This window comes from Salvelinus alpinus, chromosome 24 (genome assembly GCF_045679555.1).
Source record: "Salvelinus alpinus chromosome 24, SLU_Salpinus.1, whole genome shotgun sequence".
NCBI lineage: Eukaryota > Metazoa > Chordata > Actinopteri > Salmoniformes > Salmonidae > Salvelinus > Salvelinus alpinus.
Genome location: NC_092109.1, coordinates 31,183,544 through 31,194,372, shown reverse-complemented (window position 1 = coordinate 31,194,372; position 10,829 = coordinate 31,183,544).

Sequence of the window (10,829 nt, the reverse complement as noted above, 5' to 3'; positions counted from 1 at the left end):
CAGTCCATGAGCCTATGAAAAATGTAATGTGCAGTGGATTATAGAAAAAGTATATAAAGTAACAGTCAAAAGTTCTTTATTTTTACTATTTTCTACATTGTAGAATAATAGTGAGGACGTCAAAACTATGAAATAACACATGTAATCAGGTGATTCTCTGATCCACCTCTACGCAGACGACACCATTCTGTATACTTCTGGCCCTTCTTTGGACACTTGGTTAACTAACCTCCAGACGAGCTTCAATGCCATACAACTCTCCTTCCGTGGCCTCCAACTGCTCTTAAATGCAAGTAAAACTAAATGAATGCTCTTCAACTGATCGCTGCCCACACCTGCCCGCACGTCCAGCATCACTACTCTGGACGGTTCTGACTTAGAATATGCGACCAACTACAAATACCTAGGTGTCTGGTTAGACTGTAAACTCTCCTTCCAGACTCACATTAAGCATCTCCAATCCTAAATTAAATCTAGAATTGGCATCCTATTTCGCAACAAAGCATCCTTCACTCATGCTGCCAAACATACCCTCGTAAAACTGACTATCCTACCGATCCTTGACTTCGCGGTATCATTTACAAAATAGCCTCCAACACTCTACTCAGCAAATTGGATGCAGTCTATCACAGTGCCATCCGTTTTGTCACCAAAGCCCCATATACTACCACCACTGCGACCTGTATGCTCTCGTTGACTGGGTCTTGCTTCATATTCGTCGCCAAACCCACTGGCTCCAGGTCATCTATATGTCTTTGTTAGGTAAAGGCCCGCCTTATCTCAGCTCACTGGTCACCAAAGCAGCACCCACCCGTAGCACACGTTCCAGCACGTATATTTCACTGGTCATCCCCAAAGCCAATTCCTCCTTTGGCCGCCTTTCCTTCCAGTTCTCTGCTGCCAATGACTGGAACGAACTGCAAAAATCCCTGAAGCTGGAGACTCATATCTCTCTCACTAACTTTAAGCACCAGCTGTCAGAGCAGCTCACAGATCACTGCACCTGTACATAGCCCATCTGTAAATAGCCCATCCAACTACCTCATCCCCATGCTGTTATTATTTTTTTTTTTTTTGCTCCTTCGCACCCCAGTATCTCTACTTGCACACTCATCTTCTGCACATCTATCACTCCAGTGTTTAATTGCTATATTGTAATTATTTCTCCACTATGGCCTATGTATTGCCTTACCTCCCTTATCCTACCTCATTTGAACACACTGTGTATATACTTTATCTATTGTATTATTGACTGTATGTTTGTTTATTCCATGTGCAACTCTGTGTTGTTGTTTGTGTCACACTGCTTTGCTTTATCTTGGCCAGGTCGCAGTTGTAAATGAGAACTTGTTCTCAACTAGCCTACCTGGTTAAATAAAGGTGAAATAAAAAATAAAATAAATATGTAGTAACCAAAAAACTGTTTAACAAATCCAAATATATTTTATATTTGAGATTCTTCAAAGTAGCCAACCTTTGTCTTGACAACTTTGCACACGCTTGGCATTCTCTCAACCATCTTCGTGAGGTAGTCACCTGGAATACATTTCAATTAACAGGTGTGCCTTGTTAAAAGTCTTTCTTTCTTAATGCGTTTGAGCCAATCAGTTGTGTTGTGACCAGGTAGGGTTGGTATATAGAAGATAGCCCTATTTGGAAATAGACCAAGTCCGTATTATGGCAAGAACAGCTCAAATAAGCTAAGAGAAGCGGCAGTCCATCATTACTTTAAGACATGAAGGTCAGTCAATACGGAACATTTCAAGAACTTTTAAAGTTTCTTCAAGTGCAGTCACAAAAACCATCAAGCGCTATGATGAAACTGGCTCTCATGAGGACCGCCACAGGAAAGGAAGACCCGGAGTTACCTCTGCTGCAGAAGATAAGTTCATTAGAGTTGACTGCACCTCAGCTCAAATAAATGCTTCACAGAGTTCAAGTAACAGACACATCTCAACATCAACTGTTTAGAGGAGACTCCATGAATCAGGCCTTTGTGGTCAAATTGCTGCAAAGAAACCACTACTAAAGAACACCAATAATAAGAAGAGACTTGTTTGGGCCAAGAAACACGAGCAGTGGACATTAGAACGGTGGAAATCTGTCCTTTGGTCTGATGAGTCCAAATTTGAGATCTTTGGTTCCAACCGCTGGTCTCTGCATGTGTGGTTCCCATTGTGAAGCATGAAGGAGGAGGTGGGATGGTGTGGGGGTTCAAGGCACAATTCAAGGCACACTTAACCAGCATGGCTACCACAGCATTCTGCAGCGATACGCCATCCTATCAGGTTTGCGCTTAGTGGGACTATCATTTGTTTTTCAACAGGACAATGACCCAAAACCCACCTCCAGGCTATGTAAGGGCTATTTGACCAAGAAGGAGAGTGATGGAGTGCTGCATCAGATGACCTGGCCTCCACAATCACCCCAAGAAAGGTAGAGGTGTGGATCAGAAAACATTTGCCTCATGCAGCGTGACACATCTTCTTCGCATAGAGTTGATCAGGCTGTTGATTGTGGCCTGTGGAATGTTGTCCCACTCCTCTTCAATGGCTGTGCGAAGTTGCTGGATATTGGAGGGAACTGGAACACGCTGTCGAACACGTCGATCCAGAGCGTCCCAAACATGCTCAACGGGTGACATGTCTGGTGAGTATTCAGGCCATGGAAGAACTGGGACATTTTCAGCTTCCAGGAATTCTGTACAGATCCTTGCAACATGGGGCTGTGTTTTATCATGATGAAACATGAGGTGATGGTGGTGGATGAATAGCACAACAATGGGCCTCAGGATCTCGCCACCATGGTGCACTCTGTTCACAACGTTGACATCAGCAAACCGCTTGCCCACACAACGCCATACACGTGGTCTGCGGTTGTGAGGCCAGCTGCACGTACTGTCCAAATTCTCTAAAACAACAATGGAGGTGGCTTATGTTAGAGAAATTAAGTTTCAATTCTTTGGCAACAGCTCTGCTGGACATTCCTGCAGTCAGTATGCCAATTGCAAGTTCCCTCGAAACTTGAGACATCTGTGGCATTGTGTTGTGTGACAAAACTGCATATTTTAGAGTGACCTTATATTGTCCCCAGCACAATGTGCACCTGTGTAATGATCATGCTGTTAATCAGCTTCTTGATATGCCACAACTGTCAGGTGGATGGATTATCTTGGCAAAGGAGAAATGCTCACTAACAGTGATGTAATAAAATGTGTGCACAAAATTTGAGCGAAATAAACTGGGATATTTTATTTCAGCTCATGAAACATGGGTCCAACACTTGTTGCGTTTATATTGTTGTTCAGTGTAGTAGTATAGAGTAAATCCTGACGTAATTTATTTTCAGCCTGTATTTGTCAACACACAGTGCATTCGGAAAGTATTCAGACCCCTTCCCTCTTTCCATATGTTACATTACAGGCTTCTTCTAAAATTGATTAAATACATTTATTTCTTCATCAATCTACACACAATACCACATAATTACAAAGCAAAAACAAGTTTTTAGAATGTTTTGCTAATTTATTCAAAATCAAAAACAGAAATACCTTTAAATAAACTGTACTGTAATATTTAAATAAGTATTCAGAGCCTTTGCTATGAGACTCAAAATTGAGCTCAGGTGCATCCTGTTTCCATTGATCATCCTTGAGATGTTTCCACAACTTGATTGGAGTCCACCTGTGTTAAATTTAATTGATTGGACATGATTTGGAAAGACACACACCTGTCTATATAAGGTCCCAGTGTTGACAGTGCATGTCAGAGCAAAAACCAAGCCGTGAGGTCGAAGGAATTGTCCGTAGAGCCCCCGAGACAGAATTGTGTCGAGGCACAGATCTGGGGAAGGGTACCAAAACATTTCTGCAGCATTGAAGGTCCCCAAGAACACAGTGGCCTTCATCATTCTTTAATGGAAGATGTTTGGAACTACCAAGACTCTTCCTAGAGCTGGCTGCCTGGCCAAACTGAGCAATCGGGGGAGAAGGGCCTTGGTCAGGGAGGTGACCAAGAACCCAATGGTCACTCTGACAGAGCTCCAGAGTTCCTCTGTGGAGATGGGAGAACCTTCCATGAGGACAACCACCTCTGCAGCACTCCACCAATCAGGCCTTTATGGTAGAGTGGCCAAAAAGAAGCCACTCCTCAGTAAAAGGCACATGAAGGCCCACTGGAGTTTACCAAAGGGCACCTAAAGGACTCTCAGACCATGAGAAACAAGATTATCTGCTATTATGAAACCAAGATTGAACTCTTTGGCCTTAATGCCAAGCGTCACTTCTGTAGGAAACCTGGCATCATCCCAGTGAAGCAAGGTGGTGGCAGCATCATGCTGTGGGGATGTTTTTCAGCGGCAGGGACTGGGAGACTAGTCAGGATCGAGGGAAAGATGAACAGAGCAAAGTACAGAGAGATCCTTGATGAAAACCTGCTCCAGAGTGCTCAGGACCTCAGACTGAGGTTCATCTTCCAACAGGACAACGACCCTAAGCACAAAGCCAAGACAATGTAGGAGTGGCTTGGGACAAGTCTCTGAATGTTCATGAGTGGCCCAGCCAGAGCCCGGACTTGAACCCGATCAAACATCTCTGGAGAGACCTGAAAATAGCTGTGCCGCGACGTTCCCCATCCAACCTGACAGAGCTTGAGAGGATCTGCAGAGAAGAATGGGAGAAACTCCCCAAATACAGGTGTGCCAAGCTTGTAGCGTCATACCCAAGAAGACTCGAGGCTGTAATCACTGCCAAAGGTGCTTCAACAAAGTACTGAGTAAAGTGTCTGAATACCTACGTAAATGTGATATTTCAGTTTTCTTTTAATTAATTTGTAAAAAGTTTGAAAAAAGAATTCCACTTTGACATTATGGGGTAATGTGTGTTGGGCAGTGCCAATTTTTTTTTACATTTTATAAAAAAATGTATTGAGGCTGTAACACAACAAAGTGTGGGAAAAAGTCTAATGTAATGTGCTGCGTGCATGATCATGAGCAAAGTCATTGTAGCCTATCATTTCACTTCCCCTGTGAGAACCACTGTGTCCACTACAATGTAGAAAAACGCATATCAGCTATCTTTCAATAGTTATCCATATTACCAGCGCTTCATTTTATTCTTTCTAACTATTTGTATGGCAGATTTGTGTCCGCAATTTATGGAAGACGACAAAACTTTGGAGATAACAATAGATGGCAAAGGCAAAGATAGGCCAGTGGTTTCCATCTGTGGCAAAAGTTTCCCTAAGTCAATGCTTATGACAAATCTAGCTCCAGATCCAGCCATAGAACCAGCGAATTAATCTTTGGAATACGGTGTAATAAAATAAAATCATCAACAGTTAACATTAGCTCGCTAGATAATTTTAGCATGCTAGCTAGCTACACTGACAGCTGTCTGTGCCCTATTTGTTCATGTTTATCAACTCCACATGGAAATTCCCACACCCAATTCGTGAATATGTATAAGTAGCCTTCGTCATTCTTCGGAGGTGGAACCTAAACGTGCATTTCTAGGACAGGAAATTACGTTAAAATAGTGGCGACAACCCCATCTGGGGGACTCCTTTAAACATGCACCAGGTATTTCACACCCGCACAAAGGCTAACGTGTGGGACTGACAGGTAGGCAAAGGGATCTGGAGTCAGTTGGGCGTTCCCTGCACACCAATTACTGGGAACTGAATCATTCTCATAAGTGGTCTGACGTATGTGGTTTGACTGTCTGTTTCTGCTGTCTTGCCAACACTCTTTATCACACCCAAAATTCCATAAGGCAAAATAGCACACACACAGTGGTGATTTTAGCATGTAAATCTTAGTGGGGCAAAAAATATATATTGTTTTAAATGCATGCCAGCAAAGCCACTACACAACATAACACTAAACAATACATTAATTGCACTATAACGGTGACAAACGGTGCCCACAAACTGTTAGGGCCCTACATAAAGCTGTCCCAACAGCAGAGCTTTCTTTTCAGCACAATGGAGTGAATCCTTACCACTGCTACACCTTGCTATAAGTGGAGCCCTGTCTGGCAGCGAAACAGTTCATATAGCCTCATTTACTGCCTTTAAAAAAGAACATAGCTGATATGGCTGACTTGCTTAAACAAATGTGGTTTCTACTGACAATTGAGATGTACAAACTATGGCATAAGTGGACGACGAGCGGATAAGAGGCAATTCATAATTTTGAGTAAGACATTAATGAGCGAGCTAGGAAGGACGTAGTCAATATAACTATTTGTTCAGCACTTTTAAAATGTACAGCGTCAGAATTCAGAACATGGGCTGTACATTCAGTATACACCTAGGTCAGAACTGTAGGATAAATAAAGGGGGCATATAAGCAAACAATGAAAGCTCTTACAATATTCAATGATTACATTTCTCTAAAACAGACTATAGGCTACATGTGCACCACCAAGTCAGAACAGTAGGCTAAGTTATGAGGGGAAAGGGACCAAATTATTAGGGTGAGGCACATGGGCTACTAACAGCTTACTACACAACATACACTTAGTATTACTTACTTAGCTACAGTGTACATATCTACCTGGCCTATTCCATCATTTATGCAGCACAAATAAGAATTTCTTGGACTCACCTTGTTGTGCTATGCTCATTTGAACAGGAAGGTGGCGTGGCGGTGCTTGCGGGCAAATTTCATCATCAAACTTCATCATCAAAGTCTGGCATTCTGTGGATGTATGGTGCTTTCAAGACAACTGGGAACTCTGAAAAAAAACAAGGTCGAATCATGACATCAGTGATATTCAGGTCGGAGCTCTAGAAAGAGGCCCAAGTTCCCGACTTGTAATTCCGAGTTGGATTACCGTTCAAAACTTACTTTTCCAGTCAGAGCTTGTTTTTTTCAGAGTTCCCAGTTGTCTTGAACTCACTAAAGTCTGAGATTTCCCGGTTCCGAGTTTCCAGTTGTTTTGAACGTGGCTGACAGCATGGCCGATGTATTCAAACTTTTCTAGCCCATGGTGTTTAATGTTTATCCTTTTAAGCTTGGAAAAGAGACCCTTAAACACAGACTTGGACCACACTCAGACTCCATTGAATAGCAGGCTAGTGATTACTTTGCAGGCACTGATTCCTTACAAACCACTCATTGTTGAATTTGCGATTTTCAACTTGGTGTGTAATGTTTATGTCCAATGGCCGATGAGCACCAATACATTTTATCTATAATTTCTCTTCATATGACAAGGGTTGAAAAGGATTTGCCAGTAGTTTGTCGACATGATTCATGATGATGACTGCTTGTCTAGCTTGCTAGCTAAGATTTTGAAAGTATGATGTTGACATGATCAGACCAATCAAAGCTACAGCAGATATAACGTGATTTGACATAATTTTATCTGTGGCCAATGACCTTGAGCCTTCTTGAATGGGCACTTCTAATTGAACTCTATGGCAGCACCCCAGGGCCTTGAATTTTCGAGCTCTCCCCATAGATTTTGCAGTGACGTAGTGTCCCCATAAGTGACAGAACACTGAGGAAATCACAGCGCAACTAGAGAACATTACCAACCCCTACACTCCACCACAGAAAGCACCAAGTTAGGCTGAAACACCTGTATTTTGGAGCTGCCTTACTCAAGAAAGCAAAAAAGAGGCCATGTTTGTATGCTTTATTAAATCAATTGCTATTCATTTTTACATGAATGCCAAAATAACATGCAAAACTGGCAAAAGAAAAACCGACGGGTCGACACTGCACACACACAATCAATGCTGAGGTGTAGGATTGACAGGTACGGACCCACTGACAATTTAGAAATGTTTACAAATTAATACAAAATTAAAAGCTGAAATGTCTTGAGTCAATAAGTATTCAACCCATTTGTTATGGCAAGCCTAAATATGTTCAGGAGTAAAAATTTGCTTAACAAGTCATATAATAAATTGCATGGACTTCTGAATGATTACCTCGTCTCTGTCGCCACACATACAATTATCAGTCAAGTAGTGAATTTCAAGCACAGATTCAACCACAAAGACCAGGGAGGTTTTCCAATGCCTCACAAAGGGCACCTATTGATAGTTGGGTAAAAGAAAATGCAGACGTTGAATATCCCTAAGAGCATGGTGAAGTTATTAATTATGCTTTGGATGGTGTACCAATACACCCAGTCACTACAAAGATACAGGCGTCCTTCCTAACTCAGCTGCCGGATAGGAAGGAAACCGCTCAGGGATTTCACCATGAGCCCAATGGTGATTTTAAAACAGTTTAATGGCTGTGATGGGAGAAAATTGAGGATGGATCAACACCATAGTAGTTACTCCACAATACTAACCTAATTGACAGAGTGAAAAGAATGAAGTCTGTATAGAATACAAATATTCCAAAACATGCATCCGTTTGTAATAAGGCACTAAAATAATACTGCAAAAAATGTGGCAAAGAAATTATACATTTCTATTTTCAAGCATGGCTGTATCATGTTATGGATATGCTCTTCATCAGCAAGGACTAGGGATTTTTTATTTTTTTTGATAAAAAGACAGGGAATAGAGCTAAGCACAGGCAAAACCTGGTTCATTCTGCTTTCCAACAGACACTGGGAGACAAATTCACCTTTCATCCGGGGCAATAACCTAACACTCAAGGCCAGATACAGTTGAAGTCGGAAGTTTACATATACCTTAGCCAAATACATTTAAACTCAGTTTTTCACAATTCCTGACATTTAATCCTAGTAAAAATTCTCTGTCTTAGGTCATTTAGGATCACCACTTGGTTTTAAGAATGTGAAATGTCAGAATAATAGTAGAGAGAATGATTTATTTTAGCTTTTATTTCTTTCATTACATTCCCAGTGGGTCAGAAGTTTACTTACACTCAATTAGTATTTGCTAGCATTGCCTATAAATTGTTGAATTGGGTCAAACATTTTGGGTAGCCTTCCACAAGCTTCCTGCTGACAGAGCTGGTGTAATTGAGTCAGGTTTGTAGAACTCCTTGCTCACACAGGCTTTTTCAGTTCTGCACACAAATTTTCTATAGGATTGAGGTTAGGGCTTCGTGTTGGCCACTCTAATACCTTGACTTTGTTGTCCTTAAGCCATTTTGCCACATCTTTGGAAGTATGTTTGGGGTCATTGTTCATTTGGAAGACCCATTTGCGCCCAAGCTTTAAATTTGTGGAGTGGTTGAAAAACGAGTTTTAATGACTCCAACCTAAGTGTATATAAACTTCCGACTTCAACTGTATACACTGGAGTTACTTACCAAGACGACATTGAATGTTCCTGGGTGGCCTAGTTACAGTTTTTACTTAAATCGGCTTGAAAATCTAAGGCAAGACTTGAAAATGGCTGTCTAGCAATGATTAAGAACCAGAGTGATGTCGGAAACAATAGAGCGCTTTGTCAGACTTTTAATGATAGTTTGGCAGCCTCTGCCGCTATTTTGGTGCAGTGCGTTTTTTTCACATATGTAGACACTGATTTGATGCTGGAGATAATGAATATGAAGTTGAAAAGTGGTGTAGTTGCAAAAGTGTGGACACATCTACTCATTCCAGGGTTTTTCTTTATTTGTACTATTTTCTACATTATAGAATAATAGTGAAGACATCAAAACTATAAAATGACACAAATGGAATCATGTAGTAACCAAAAAAGGCTTCTCTCAACAAAGGTTGCTTCTCTACCACACCCACAATAGAAGCACAATCATGGCCTTGGATTTGCAAGTGGAGGACATCTGTGAGAGGTCGCTGTTATGTCTGAATTCGACCCAAAACCAACGAAGAAGTCTGCTGCATTGTTAAGAGCACTGATGTATAATAATAACTAGAGACTGTGTCCAAGATGTGCGACAGTACATAGCCGCTGGAAGTAGTTTAGGGGTTGGGGTGCTGAAGCAGAAAGAAAAATAATTGCCTGCTGAATGTATTTGTATATAATGTAACTGAATGTATTTGTATTTAAGTGTTTACCAGCATTTGTACCAGCATACCAGTCTGATAATTATCTGTACAAAACAGTTAATCTGATAATACTTGAGGAATATAAAAATACTTGCTTGACACATGCTTGACAGCCTGTTCAACCTCTCTTTCGTATTGTCTGAGATCCCCAAAGATCTGAAAAGCTGCCGCACTCATCCCCCTCTTCAAAAGGGGGAGACACCCAAACTGTTACAGACCTATATCTATCCTACCCTGCCTTTCTAAGGTCTTCGAAAGCCAAGTTAACAAACAGATCACTGACCATTTCGAATCTCACCGTACCTTCTCCGCTATGTAATCTGGTTTCCGAGCTGGTCATGGGTGTACCTCAGCCACGCTCAAGGTCCTAAACGATATCATAACCGCCATCGATAAAAGACAGTACTGTGCAGCCGTATTCATCGACCTGGCCAAGGCTTTCGACTCTGTCAATCACCACATTCTTATCGGCAGACTCAACAGCCTTGGTTTCCCAAATGACTGCCTCGCCTGGTTCACAAACTACTTCTCAGACAGAGTTGTGTGTCAAATCGGAGGGCCTGTTGTCCGGACCTCTGGCAGTCTCTATGGGGTGCCAGAGGGTTCAATTCTCGGGCCGACTCTTTTCTCGGTATACATCAATGATGTCGGTGATTTTTTTTGACAGATTACGTATAATCAATCCAGTCCTTTGCAGGGATGGGCAACCGTAGACCCGCGGGGCTCATCCAGCCCATGAGCCTATGAAAAATGTAATGTGCAGTGGATTATAGAAAAAGTATATAAAGTAACAGTCAAAAGTTTGGACACACCTACTCATTCAAGGGTTTTTCTTTATTTTTACTATTTTCTACATTGTAGAAGAATAGTGAAGACATCA